The sequence below is a fragment of the Protopterus annectens genome, chromosome 2.part0, assembly GCF_019279795.1.
Source record: "Protopterus annectens isolate FY-2018-M chromosome 2.part0, PAN1.0, whole genome shotgun sequence".
Classification (NCBI taxonomy): domain Eukaryota; kingdom Metazoa; phylum Chordata; order Ceratodontiformes; family Protopteridae; genus Protopterus; species Protopterus annectens.
In genome coordinates, this window is record NC_056728.1 from 219,930,321 (window position 1) to 219,945,736 (window position 15,416).

General features: G+C 45.6%; 1 protein-coding gene across 1 annotated transcript in view; it reads right to left on the minus strand.

The window, feature by feature from the left end:
- RFTN2 (raftlin family member 2) overlaps nt 1-15,416 on the minus strand; it is a 1,293,449-nt gene that overhangs the window by 592,205 nt on the left and 685,828 nt on the right. The window lies entirely within an intron of this gene.

Below are 15,416 nucleotides of genomic sequence, written 5' to 3' on the forward strand. Positions count from 1 at the left end.
TCCATCTATCTGTTGAAAAGAGAGGAGTTTTAGGAATGGGTAGTGGAAATTATTCAGGAGCTATTAGAGAAGATAAAAAATTTTTCTGAAAGTATTGCTAGGGAGTGTGATAAAATTAAAGTGCTGTTTAAAAATAGGGTGAAAATAAAATATAGATAGATATGGTTAAGAAATAAGAATTAGTTAGAGGGACTGACAAATGTTAAAGTATTGCAAAACGGGAATCCCACAGAACAAGAACAGGAGCAACTGCAGAATTCTAAATAGAAAATAAGGGCTTACCTTGATAACATGCATGAGTTTAGAAAGATTGCTGTTAAGCAACTGTTTTTTGATAATAACTCTAGAGCCCAAAAATTTTTAGCAGAACGACTCAGGCAAGTATGCTTCTGCATGATGAATTCCCTTCAACTTACCATGTAAGTTGCTCACAGTAGAGTGGGCTCTCTGCACTTGAGATCCATGGGGTGACCATGCAGTGCTCCTTCTAGGTGTCTCTCATGTTGTGAATCAGTGCTGCCTCCATAACTGCTCACTAGAGGTGCCCAAGCTGCTACTTGAACTCTGGTCACCTGCAGTGTAGACAGGGCTTTATCCTTATACACAAAGGAGCTAGCCCAGTTTCTGTAGTATATCGCTTTCTAAGCTTGTATCAAGGATGTAGCCAAGCATGCTCTTTGTACTTGGCAGAAAAGTTTTTTCTGAATATCTCGCAGGTATACCATAACTTATAGAGGCCATAAGATGCCCAGCTCTCTAGCTTAGAGGGACAAAGTATTATTATCCGTACAACCCAAGTTGGAATAGCAGCTTCAGTGCTGAAGGAGCCAGGCAGAGTAGAGGAGAAATGAGTGGCAGATGCTGGTGCCATCCAGGAGGGATGGATATGCATTATAGTAACTAACTGAGTTACTATCATTAGCCTATTTATCTATTTGCATTTGGTTACTGGGAAGGTCTGGCTGGGTCATCCAAGACTCCCTGAAAGTGGAGATCTGGGGAAGAAAAGCTCCCAAAACGTATTTAGTAAGAGTGAAACATACAAAGAGGTTCGTCTCTTGAGTAGAAACAATATTTAAAACATAGTGAATTGAATATAACAAGTAGCGGTCATCAGAGAAAGAAAAAAGTAATAAAAATAATGATTGCAGTAGAGAAAGTGATTACGGTTTGCAGGTGTAGAAGAGTGGGAAGAGGAGTAAAAGAAAAAGAAAGAGATCATGAGCTGAATGTTGACAGAGATCCATACTAAAATGTGTAAAAATCCAGAGAACCAATACAGTAAAAGTATGTGTCAGGGATTGTTTTATTAATCTGCATGATCAAGGTTGTAGAAAAGAAAAGTCTAAGGATTCACATCAGAGGGTATGAAAAGCAAAATTCTAGAGTTATTAATGAATGGAGAAATTCTGCAGATTGAAAGAGGACTACAGTTGGGAGAATAACTAATTAACCAGGAGAGGAAGAGCAAAGGCAAGCCTTAGAGTTAAGGAGATGAGTGTAGAGGTTATTTATTGAAACTCTTTTGAATCTGTGGTTGTCTGAGTGCAGATAACAATTGGTTCCAGAGTTTTGCCTCATGGGATGAGTACAATGCTTCACCATGGGGATCTGAATCTTTATCCTGGTAGGCAAGGTATTTGTCTTAAGAGCAAAGTTATTTTGTGGGATGGAAACACTTCATCATTGAGGTTATGGAAGAACATTTGAATGGTTGGTGCAAACTATAGTAAACTTTTAGTTATGTACTTACCATAACTTCGGATGTATGGGATCCATCTCGCCTACATTCATGACAGATGGGTTCGGAGCCGATCCATCGGCTCCGACTCGGCAACTAATACACTAGCACGAAGTCTCTCATTGGCTGGGCTACTCCCTATCCCAGGATGCACTACACCTGCTTCCCCAGATCTTGTTTGTTCGCTTTCATACACCCATGCAAACACAGAAAAACTAGTAGTCACTATAACCAACTAAAGTTCTTCAAGAAAGAACACCAAGAAAAAGTGACTACAGCTCCTCTAAATCCAAACGGAAGGGGAAGGAGGGTGGGTACTTATGAATGTGGCGAGATGGATCCCATACATCCGAAGTTATGGTAAGTACATAACTAAAAGATGTAATGGGATCCTATCTCGCCTACATTCATGACAGATGGGACAGCGTCCCTAGCACCTACATCCGGGTGGCTCATTGGAACACACTCCTGAGAACTGTGGAACCAAAGGAAGCTCTGCCTCGAGAAACCACATCCAATTTGTAATGAGAAATAAAAGTGTGCGGAGAAGTCCAGGTTGCCGCAGCACAAATATCATCTATTGATAACTTGGAGTGAAAAGCTACGGAAGTAGCCATTGCCCTGGTAGAATGAGCCTTGACTGGAAAGGGAAGGTCTTTATTAGCCTGTGAATAAATAAAATGATACAATCTTTAATCCATTTAGATATGGAGGCTTTTGTTACTGGTTGACCCAATTTGTTCACTGCAAAGGAAACAAACAATTGATTTGATTTCGCGTTTGAGCGGTTCTATTCAAATAAAAACGTAGTTGTCTATGTACGTCCAATTGATGCAAAGAATATTCTGCGTTATTGGAGAATTCTGGGAAAAAGACAGGGAGTTCTATAGTTTGTTGCATACAGAAAGAGGAGGCCACTTTTGGTATAAATGCAGGGTTTAATTTCAATGAAACTCTATGCTTGTGAAAAATCAAATAGGGAGGATCAGAACAAAGAGCTTGAAGTTCTGAAACTCGCCTAGCAGATGTTATGGCTACTAAAAAGGCCGTTTTCCAAGACAGAAATTTTAAATCACAAGTAGCAGCTGGTTCGAAAGGACGGGCAGTTAGGGCAGCAAGAACCATATTCAAATCCCAAGGGGACAGGCTGAGATAAAGGAGGCCTAAGGAGCCAAGCCCCTTTAAGGAAAGCCTTACAAAGTTTGTGAGACATCAATGAAGGTTCAAAAGAAGCATGAAAATTAGAGATCGCTGCTAACTGAACCTTAATGGTAGAAACTGAAGAGCCCGACTGAAAAAGGGAGGCCAGAAAATTCAGAACCTCCGATACTGGTGCAGTGAGAGGATCTATACCCCGTTCTTGAGCCCAGAAGGCAAACCTTTTCCATTTACTGGAATAAAGTTTGATGGTGGAAGGTTTATGAGAAGAAGACAGTATGTGAACCACGTCCGGTGAAAGAGCATTGTCTCGGACTAAGGATGGAAGTGGAGTAACCATGCTGCCAACTTCAAGGACCTGAGAGACGGATGACGCCGTCCTGACTGATGAGTCAACAGGTCTGGCACCGGATCCAGAAACCATGGACCTTCTATAGCATGTCTCTGTAGGAAGGGAAACCAAACTTGATGAGGCCAGTGCGGGGCAATCAAAATCATCTCGCTCTCCAAGTAAATGGCCTTCTGTATCACCCTCGGTAGGAGGGGGAACGGAGGGAAGGCGTAGAGAAGACCGGGGCCAAATGTGAGTCAGAGCGTCCCTGGGAATCTGTCCCTGAGAAGGAAACAGTGTGAAGAACTCTCTGCATTTCGTATTGTGAGGGCTGGCAAACAGGTCGCAGCAAGGAAGACCCCATCTGTCGAAGATCTTCGCAGCTATACTCTGTTTGAGGGACCACTCTGCGGGTAAAAGAATGGTCCAGCTTAATCTGTCCGCAATCACATTGGACTTCCCCGGTATGTGCGTTGCCATTAGAAAGCGGTTGGTAGCTACCGCCCAGTGCCAAAGTCTCATGGCTTCTCTGCATAGTGGATAAGACCTGGTTCCACCTTGCTTGTTTATGTACCACACCACCGACATGTTGTCGGATAGGATAGTAATTGGGCCCTGTGGGAGAGCGTGATGGAGAGCTTGGAGTACCAATAGTACCACTCATCTCCAGGACATTGATATGCAAATGCGTTTCCTGGATCTGCCATGTGCCTTGGACCGACCTGTCCAGGTAATGACCCCCCCACCCTACCTGGGAGGCGTCCGTAGTCACAGTGGCAATGGGACGTTGAGGTATAAATGGTCGCCTGGTCGAGATTTGATTGGAGAAGCCACCAATGTAGATCTCGACGGCAACTTTCCGTGATTATGATTAAGTGGTTCAAGGGAAGTTCCTGATAGGACCATTGAACTGACAGTAGCCATTGTAAAATTCGCATGTGAAGTCTGGCCAAGGGAACTAAAAGTATGGTCGACGCCATCGAGCCCAACAGTTGTAGGATCCGATGGGCCGGGCTCTTTGTAGGGAAGACAGGATTTGACCTGATCTTGTAAGACCTGAATTCTTGCTGCCGGTAAATAGGCGCGCATTCTTTTTGTGTCTAAGTCTGCGCCTATGAAAATAATACACTGAGATGGCTGTAGTACAGATTTTTGCAAATTGAACGTGATCCCCAAGAAACGCCCAAGGTGAACGTGGCTCTGAGCGCTTGGAGTAGTAGATGCTCGGAGGTGGCAGTAAGGAGCCAGTCGTCTAGATAAGGAAACACCTGGAATCCCAGACTTCTCAGGTGAGCAGTTACCACTGCCAGACATTTGGTGAACACCCTGGGGGCTGTGGTGAGACCAAAGGGCAGTGCTCGGAATTGAAAATGACTGGCTCGAGGCGAAGCGTAAATGTCTCCTGGACTCTTGAGCTATGGGAATGTGATAGTAAGCGCCCTGGAGATCTATGGAGCACATCCATGCATCTTTTTCCAGCAAAGGAAGAATAGATTGAAGAGTGACCATTCGGAATTTGGACTTCTTTACGAAACGATTCAATGAACTGAGGTCCAAAATGGGCCTGAAGTCCCCTGTCTTTTTTGGTACCAAAAATAATTTTGAGTAAGTTCCTGATCCGATCTGGTCGATGGGGACAGGCTGGATGGCTCTTTTTTCTAGCAGCTTTGAAACCTCTAACGCTGCCTGATCCCGCTGACTGGGTGGTACGTCCGGGATTTCCCTTAAAGAAAGGGGGGGTTTGTTGAAGGGGATGATATATCCTCCGGTAATAATGCGGCACCCACCGATCGCTTGTTATGGATTCCCAAGCTTGTGGGTGCACATAAGCGACCCCCGACTGGCTCCGGAGTTGCACAGTCGGGCAACAACTCAGGAACGCTGGTTGTATGAAGAACCACGAAAGGAATCGCGGTCTTCAGAGTTACGGGGGCCTCTGCCACCTCTGGGGCGGCGTCTTCCAAAATCCCCCCCCCCTGCCTCTGGAGGGGGAATCACTGGGTGGAGTAGAGAAAGACTTTTGGGATTTTTTAAACCACATTTTCCCTCTCCCAGCCTTGGGATAAGGCCTGGAAGGAGCGGAAAAACGGGCCCCAACTGCAGTCAAAGTCTTGCCCTCCTGCTCGCACCGAGTTAGTGTGTCCTTCACCTTGGGTCCAAACAAAGATGACCCATCAAAGGGGGCGTCGGCGAAGGAAGACTTGAAGGCCTCCGTGAACGAACACAAGCGTAACCAGGCTTGCCTCCTAAGGGCAACGCCTGTTCCTCTCTACTCGCCCCTTCGGCCGCATACGAAATGAGCCTCATGGACGAGTTAACAATAGAAAAGAGGGTAGTCAGCTGTGCGCCAACAGTCGGGGCCAGCGCCTCAGGTAGATTACCAACAAGAGAGTCATTTAGCTCTTTGAGAAGATCCCTTTGGAGCCTCGTAAAATGACATAGGCAGTTCAGCGACCATAAGGTAAAGGCCGCTGAGGACAGGGTAAGCTTCCCGTACCTATCCATACTCCTAGAATCCTTATTAGGAGGATGAATAGACGTCGAAGCCTCTGCCACGTCCTGCTGTGTGGCAGAAGCCACCACCAAAGCATCTACAGGCACACCTTTTGTGAGAAATTCTTTCTGGGGGGGGGGGCTGGAAAAAATTTATTGGGCCTCGCAGGCACCGGTTCCACAGAATCAGGGTGTTCCCACACCCTTCGAGAAACCAAATCAAGGAGTTCATCGAAGGGCAGAGACACCCAGGAGGCGGAGGGCTGGGCCCCAAAGGCCTTGAGGAAGACTGACTCCTCAGCTGAAGGGGTTTTGGCTTGCCAGTCACCTCTCTGTCTCAGAATCTCCAAGATATCTGAGAAGGAGATATCATCCGAAGATGATTTGGGGGACCCTTCTGCGTCATCGAGGTCAGTATCCGATGTAATAGACTCATCTTGGGAGTCTATGTGCTTCCTCTTACACAATTTCTTCCGTGGGGGTTCGTCCGAAGCAGTTTCGGACGGACCACCCGGAAGAAGGGAACCCCCGATGGGGGTATCCTCAGGCCCTGGGGCCCCGCTGCCGGGGGGCTGCAACACTACAGAGGCACCAGTCTCCAAATCTAGGGACGGTGAGGTAGAATCTAGTTGAACCGGCAAAGGCATGGCCAGCGCGCTCCTCATGGCCTCAAAGGCCGGACCTCCAGAATCCAAGGAAGTCACTGGTCTAGAGGCCACGATGGCACTGGGAATTCCAGCAGCCGATGCTCCGAGAGGAAGACTAGGCACTGAAGCACCTAATCCCAAAGTATTCCCCTCGGGCCCGGCTGAAGAGGTCGCAGTACCAAACCCTGAACCGGAGGACAGGGTAGGAAGCATAGTCGGAGCCGAAAGGCCTGTAAGGGGTCTCTGCTCCGACCGTATGGCTCCACATTGCTCCACCACCACCGGCTCCAACGGAGAGGTTGGAGGAGGAATCAAATGTGTTGGAGGGATCGGCTCAAGCAAACTGTGCTGGAGCCGAGACCATTTTAGTAAACACTGGAGATTGGAAAAGCCTCTGTAAAACCCTATCCAGGTCCGAATCTGACAGTCTCGAGGATTTAGAGGAGGTAGACACTCGAGAAGACTTTCCTCTCGGCTCCGAGAGAGAAGGGGACTGGCTCCGAAATGGCTCCAATACTACTGTCGGCGCCGACTCCACCACAGCATGGACCACCATCGGCACCGAAGGAGCCTTCTTCGGAGCCGAGGGGGAAGAGTCTGAGCTGCACACTTCCACCGCCCAAGCCATTGGAACCGATGGAGGTGATTCACCTCGATACTCCAACTTCGGCCCAAGACAATGGAGCCGTAGGAGGTATCGAGGCAGACCTTCGACCCTCGGCCCCAAGTCAGTGGAGCCGAGGAAGAAGAGGTCAATTTTGTCTTTTTAGAAGTCGGCTCCGACGGACTTGTCGGTGCCAACGATCTTTTCTTTTTGGAAGCAACAGGAGGATTTAAAGCTTCCTCAAAGGAGGGTTTAATAAGCCCTTTCAAAATCAGCTTGTTCTTGCGTTCTTGAAGAACCCTAGCGGAGAAAGCATGACAGACACTACATGTCTCCTGCAGATGTTTCGGCCCCAAACAATAAATGCAAACTGAGTGGCTGTCTGTGATAGACATTTTGTAACTGCACCGAGTGCATTTTTTAAAGCCTGACTTCTGCTCCTTTGACATAATACAGGCACTCAACAAGCAATAAGACTATCACAAAAAAGCGCCAATGAAGAGCGCGAGACACAATGGCGCGAGTACTGAGGAAATTTTACCTCAAAAAAGAACACAGTGAACTGACACAGACAATACAATTTCAACGACCCTAAGCCCTCTAATTTAAACGGGCCTAGCCCGAAGAACAACTAACCACAACTTAAATAGCAGTTAAACAGCAGTCAAAGGAAGGGCAAAGGCCCTCTAACTTAAACGGGCCTTGCCCAACTGAATAAAATTAAAGTACTAGAAATCACTCAAACACAGACACGAGATATACAAATAACAAAGAATAGCTGTTAAAACAGCTGTTTGGTTAATATATAGAGAAAAACCCCAAGGTCAAAGACCAGTAAAAGGTAAAAAAAGAACCACTTAGCTCCAGCCAAGTCGAGACCACGTCCAGCTTGTAAAGCGGCAAACGAGATCTGGGGAAGCAGGTGTAGTGCATCCTGGGATAGGGAGTAGCCCAGCCAATGAGAGACTTCGTGCTAGTGTATTAGTTGCCGAGTCGGAGCTGATGGATCGGCACCGAACCCATCTGTCATGAATGTAGGCGAGATAGGATCCCATTACATCTGAAATTAATTCAAATTTAATTTCAGTATTAAAGATAGCTGGGAAACTCCATCCAGCTGTTTTTATTTAGAGCAATGCAGCTGTGAGTTCTGCTCAGGAGAACAGGGGCAAATTTTGCTATTTCGTTACAGCACTGCTCTAGTTTTTTGTTAAATAGTATGAAGGTTAGTGATGCATTTATTCTGCTGCATTTATTACTGCTTGTTAGTAGCATGATTAAATTGTAAGTATTATTCTAAGCCTTTGGGTGAAGCACTTGGGCTTCAGACCAGTTGTTTTACATTAAGAAGGTTTGTGGTCTGCACTGTTGTGGCAGGACAGGTAGCTTACATCCTTCTAAGTTGGGAGTTGCTGATTGAAGGCTTAGTGTCTGTTATTCTAAAAGTGTATTATTTCTGGTTTAAGCACTTTGCCTTCAAGCCTTTATTTTACATTAAGAAGGTGTGGTCTGCACTTTTGTGGGAGGAGAGGGTAGATTCTGCCCTTCTGAGCTGGGAGTTTCTGGTTAAAGGCTTATTGTTTGTTTGTTTGTTTGTGTCTTTCGGCTTTTCCCGGTTAGGGGTCGCCACAGCGGAACTCCGGTCCGCTAATGATTGGCAGTAGATTTTTACGTGCTGGCTTGCCGGGCCTAATGCACAACCTTCAACGAAGGAACGCCCATTCACGCATGTCGCCACACAGAAGACGCTCTAACTGAGAATCGAACGGGCAACGTCTAACTGTCAGGCGTCAACGCTACCGCAGCACCACCACCATAGGTTAAAGGCTTATTGTGCCTGCTTATTTGAACTGTTTCTTTCTAAAATTGGTATGCCTTGTTTACTGCAGCATAGACTAAATTCAGACCTGCTGAATCTAGCTTTGGTTGTATAACTTGAGCACTAATCCAGACCATCATTTTTTGGAGAAGGTTCCCCTGCACCCTAGTGGCAGGAGTGTGCAGTTAGAACTTGTCTGATTGAAGACTGCTGGAACAGGGCTCAGTTTTTAACTTTTTATTGGTTAATTGGTTAATTTGTTTAAATCAGTTTGCTTATTTGCTACTGTTATATAAAAAAATACACTTTATGCATCACCACTTAGCTAGGGTTAAACTATTCCCGGCACCATAAGGTCTGCTCTTTAAATTTTCCCTTCAAACCAGCCATTATTTTTAGTTTTAGCACTCAGATCTGTTTATTTGAGCTCAGTACTTGTTCAGAACTTGTTGTAAGCACTAAATAAGCTACAAATTACTACAGCACTCAACTTTCCTCACTTGTCTAGAAGAAAACAGTTTTTAGCACTTAATAAAGAAGCACCTATCCAGGCTTGTCTAAGCGTCAGCTCCCGGTGTTTTCTCCTGTCTCCCTGATGAATCTGGGCATCTTGGGGCAATGCAGCAATTGCCTCATGTACACAGACAACTCTCTCCTCCAACCAACCAGCACTACAACCTGTGAGAGATGCACTTATATAGCCAAACTGGAAGCGAAGCTCTCTTCACCCAAGACTGGACTAGACAGTCAAGAGGAGAAGGTAAACACTTGCACCACACCACACTCATCACATAGTCCCTCAAAACCTACACCACCAAAACAGACACATAGAAACACAAAACACACAACTACATTCGCGGAGGCTCTCAATAAAAGTCTGCTCAAGCAACAGAGACCTCCAAAGCAGAAACGCAAGCAACCACCACCCCCCATCACAACCCAAATGACACATAGCCCACAAATTCAGTGTGCCACTCAACCACAGCCCATAAGGCATAACGTACCCAACACTCTACTCATAGGTGACTCTATAGTCAGGCACTCTGATGTTCCACTCACCAGGCTAAACAAGGAGAAAGTTACTGTCAACTGCCTGTCGGGTGCCAGGATCTGCCACATAACGCATGCACTCAGGTCACTCCACAACAAGTACAAATATGACTCTGTCATTGTCCATGTTGGTGTGAATGACCTGAGACGTACCTCCCTGGACTAAATGAAAAGAGACATGGAGGAGCTCTCTGATCTTGCAGTCCAGGCAGGTATGGACTCTAGCCCTGAGTAGCATCCTGCCATCACCCAGAATGATATCACAGTACAAGGACAAAATGACTGACTTCAACAATTGGCTAAGCTTCTGGTGTCATTCTAAGGGGATCTAGTATCTGTCTGCCTGGGATGACATGATCAACAGACCACGATGCTTTGCCAGAGATGGCCTGCACCTGTCACCCTTGGGATTCTGGATACTGGCTAAGGCTCTTGCCACCCCTATAATGCCTTTTTAGGCAGGGTTCAAATGACAAATTCACCACCGTAACAGGGACAAGCAAGCAAAATTTGAGGGTAATGCTACTCAATGCTAAAAGTCTAAACCTCAAAATGCATTCACTCAAGGCATTCCTTAAAATGGAGAACACTGACATCTGTGCAATGACAGAGACCTGGTTCAAGGCTCCAGAGAGCACCACTGCATTACCAGGCTATAATTCATGCCACACCTTTTAGCCACCTAACCTGGACCGAAACACTAAAGGCGGAGGCATGTCCATATTCATTAAGGATATCCACACCTCCAGGCTAGTTGCTCAGCATAATGCATCCGAGATTATCCAAGTGCAACTAACCCAGAGCCAGACCGCAATCCAAACTGTAGCTTGCTACAGATCCCCCACCATGCCCCAGGATTCCCACTTCTCATTTCTTGATACACTGGAAAATATTAGGGTACAACCCAACACCCTCATAATGGGTGATTTCAACTACCCCACCATTAACTGGAAAAATTACTCATGTACCAACTCTTTTGCTTAACATTTTCTGGAATTCATAAATGCCAACGCCTTAGATCAACTTATCCACACCCCCACCAGGGGCAGCAATATCCTAGACCTGGTCATTACCAACATGGGTGACCGGTGTTCCACACCAGAGGTCAATTCCTCATTGGTCAGATCTGACCACAAGCTAATCACCCTAGACAGCCACATCCTGCCCCCACCCCTCATTAGGGAAACCACCGTAAAAAATTTCTCCAAATCCAACTTCACGCTTCTTAAGACAGAAGTGGCAAACTTCACGACACCCATGCAGATGGACAATAGAGGTATGACTGCTGAATCCTATACAAATGCACTTTATAAGCACTTACACGAGTGCATGGATCATGCTATCCCTAACAGAACCAAGATGCTATCCTCCAAAAAAGGAAGCCAATCTGGTGGTCCACTGCCATAAACAAACTGTACAACAGATGAAAGAAACTGTTGCAAAAAAGAGTAAAATCCCATGATTGGAGGAGCTCCCTGGTCAGCCTCAGTAAGAAGCTGAGATCCCTCATAAAATCCTCCAAAGCTAGTTACGAAAACAAAATCGCCACTGATTCTAAAGACAACCGCAAAGCATTCTATAGCTATGTCAAGAATCTCAATGGCAACACTCAGACCTGCTCTGAGTTACAGCACAATGGCACTAAATATACAGAACCAAATGATATTGCCAACATCCTGGCAGATAGGTTCAGTGCTAACTTTATCCCTCTCTTACCCCTAAAGGGCCCAACTCTACACAGGAAGAATGCAAAGTTCCTGTAATCACAGCTACACAGGTAAAAAACATACTCTCCAAAGCCAAGAACACAGCATCCATGGGACCTGACAACATCCCAGGCTGCGTTCTACATGAACTATAGAATGAACTGGCATCCCACGTAAGCACCATGTTCAATCATAGCCTCACCTCAGGCTTTGTGCCCACTGAATGGCTCACAGTGACAGTTATTCCACTCCACAAAGGGGGAGCCACCACTGACTCCGGGAACTACTGCCCCATTAGCCTAACGAGCCTGGTCTGCAAGGCCATGGAACGTATCATCATGGAACTTATAAACAAAGACAATGGTAATCTCCAAACTCTGGACCCCACCCAGTTTGAGTTTGTAAAAGGCAGATCATGTCTTCTAAACCTGATAGACTTCTTTGAAGCAGTCACCAAAGCTGTAGATGAGGATAATGTGGTTCACACAGCCTGTCTAGATCTCGCCAAAGCTTTTGACACCAACCCCCACTCTAGAATTATAGATAAACTCACTAAACTATGTATAATTCCCTATGTTACAAGATGGGTTGCCAACTGGCTCACTGACAGAACCCACAGTGTGAAAGTAGCAGACTCCAAATCCGACTTCAGACCAGTGACAAGTGGAGTTCCACAGGGTTTAGTCCAGGGTCCTCTCCTGTTTGATATCTACTTTTCTGAAGTACAGGCTAACACAGAAGGTCTTTGGCTAACGAAGTTCGCAGATGACTGCAAACTAGGAGCCATAATCGAAACTCTTAACGATGTGGACATCCTACAAAAGGGCCTCACTGAGACAGATGCCTGGTGTCAAAGCCATGGCTTCAAGCTCAATGCCAAAAAGTGCATTGTCATCCCCTTTGGTAAAAACTCTGTACCCATGAGCTACCACATAGGTGGTAGTCTACTTAATACTGAAAGTGTGATAAGAGACCTTGGGACACAGGTGGACAGTAGTCTCTCCTTTGATAATCACATTGCCACAGTAGTCAGGAAATCCTTCTAGGTGGCACACCTCATCACAAAAGGTTTCTCATCCAGGAAAAAAGAGGTCATTGTTCTCCTCTACTCATCACCCATTCGACCCAATATAGAGTACAACGCCCCTTTTGGTGTGTACCTCACAAGACATCTACAACTGGAAAGGCCACAGAAATACCTCACAAAGAGGATTACCAGCCTCAAACAGATGCCCTACACAGACCATCTCAAAAACTCCAGCTTTACTCCGTCACATATCGCCTACTCAGAGGCGATCTCTGCCTAACATACAAAGCTGTGTCAAACCCAGAGCTGTTAGACATGCTCCACTTAAAGAAATCCCAATCCCTCCAAGCTACATGCTCTAGGGAGCTAAACCTTCTCACCACAATAAACAAAACATGCTGGAGGGACAGATTCCTGTCCCAGCGACTTCCCATACTCTGGAACAAACTACCTATCTATATCAAACAAAGCTCCTCATTAGCACTCTTCAAGAAAAATCTTGATGATTGGATGGGAAATAGGAAATTCACCCCAGGGATCATCTCTGGGGCTCTGCTCGACAGGGGCACAGGAAAATAATTTTCTTGGGTGGCAAAAGCCAGGGTACCTTTTTGGCTAGGCGTATATAGGCCCTAGGGCCAATAGCCTAGTACCTACCTATAAACCTATGAAGCTATGACTGCGGCAGCATAGAGTAGACTGGGCAGGAGGTAAGAATTGCCTGTAGCCTTAGGGGCTTCTTCTGAGAGAGCTGATTCTGTGTAAGGTACCTAATTTTTAATGATACTTTTTTATGATATTGGATGTATATTTATTGTCCAGAGTAATTCAAAGGAGTTTGTTTGCTTGCGACAATATCCAGGATTACAGTGCCTACATATAGTCTAGACTAGTACTAATAGAAACTTTCCCTTCTAAAGTTGTTTACACACCACCTCTCACTGCTATCTGAAGTTTTTTTCAGCCTATATAAGCCTTACTCACCTTGTGCTTTTGTTGCAGAGTCTTTGTCTTCAATGTCTTCATTCCACAGCTTAGCTGAGGATTTTTGCTGTTCATCAGTACCACAGTTGCTGTTACTTGTACCTTCTGCATTGCCACCAGCTGGGCTACCCTCATAGCATCTGCTCTCTCATGGTCCTGCTGCTTGCTTCTATTTATTCTTAATTTATTCAAGGCAGGTAGTAAACATTACACCTCCACCACACGTCACTCCAACACTAAACCCACATACGCTGATGCAGTAAGGAATCATAATCTAATTCTCCTGGACACCTAGCACACAATCCCTAGCTACGCAGGCACACTGCTACACCTCAGCTGCATGCCCTCCACCCATCTCAACAAACCGTGGTCAGCTCTCAACACCAAGTCCTAGTCATTAGCTACTATAGTTAGGTACATGGATTCTACCTTCTCCATAATGGACAAGGAAAAGATTGACTGTAAGTTCTCTTTTAGAAGCAAAAGTCTTAAATTATCCACCCTAAATATAATTATGACCTCAAGATTGCCTATGTGGGGGAGTGAATAACCTTAAGCATTTTGGGGAAATGCAGAAAGACTTGATGGTCTCTCCATGTATGTGTCCAATGCAGGTAAAATTTAAATCTTAAACATTATTCTGTCATCACCAACAATGATGTCACAGTACAGGGAAAATAACTGGTCTTAATAACTATCTAATTGACTACTGCCATTCTGCCATCTGGTTCTTTAGAGCAGAGGGACTGAGTCCTAAATATGGCCAATGCAACTGGGGTGTGAAAAGAGGCCCAGGAATTCCAACAGCCAGGCAGGGAGGGGGAGATGTGAAGGGGAATGGCCTGCTAACCTTTCCTAGCATGGGAGTACAGTATGTGTGCATTCAGAAGCACATAGGGCAGTGGGATCTCCCTGGGGAAGACTGGTGAGACCACCATTCTTGCAGTGGGAGAAGGGGTGGGGCTCCTTGGAAGGAATGCCCCTTGTAGATGTGGGGATGTTCTTCATGGACAGACCATTCCACTTCCTTCCCGAGCACCTGAGGTTAGGGTTGAGGAAAAAAACTGAAAAAGCTTTCTAGTAAGTACCAAATATTGAGTTGTTCAGTCCCTTTTGAACCTATTCAACCTTAAAATCTTCACTAGTTAAGTACCAGATGTTTGGGGAATTGTAACAATGAAACCATTATATAAGGGAAGCCCCATTACAGAGTCAGCTAATTACAGATCCATAAATCTTACTAGCGTCATCTAAAAAGCTGCATCACAGTTCAACTTGCAAACAAAGACAGGGAATCTTCAGTCTCCTGATCTAAATCAATTAGTCTTTGTCAAAGGTACAGTTTCTTTGATTGGGTCATGGAAGCTATGAACGTGGGTCACTCTGTCCACACTACCTATCTGGACATTACTAAAGACTTTGCTACACTGTCTATTGGATAGCCAGCTAGTTCACTGATAGGATTCATATAGAAAGGACTGGAAGTGCTCTTACATGCAAAAGAATGCTACTAGCGGCATCCCACAGGCTCTATCCTGGGCCTAGTGGCATCCCATGGGGTTCTGTCCTGGGCTTAGTGGTATCCCACAGGGCTCTATCCTGGGCTTAGTGGTATCCTACAGGGCTCTATCCTGGGCCTAGTGGTGTCCCACAGGGCTCTATCCTGGGCCCTCCTTGTTCATCATCTACTTTTCTGATATAGGACATAAGTCAAGGGACTATGGCTGACTAAGTTTGCTAATCTGGCTACCACCATGTACTTCCCTACAGACGCTCACATAATCCAATAAGGGCTTGCTTAGTCTAATGTCTAGTATACTAACCATGAGTCAAGTTTAAAGATAACAAAATGTAGT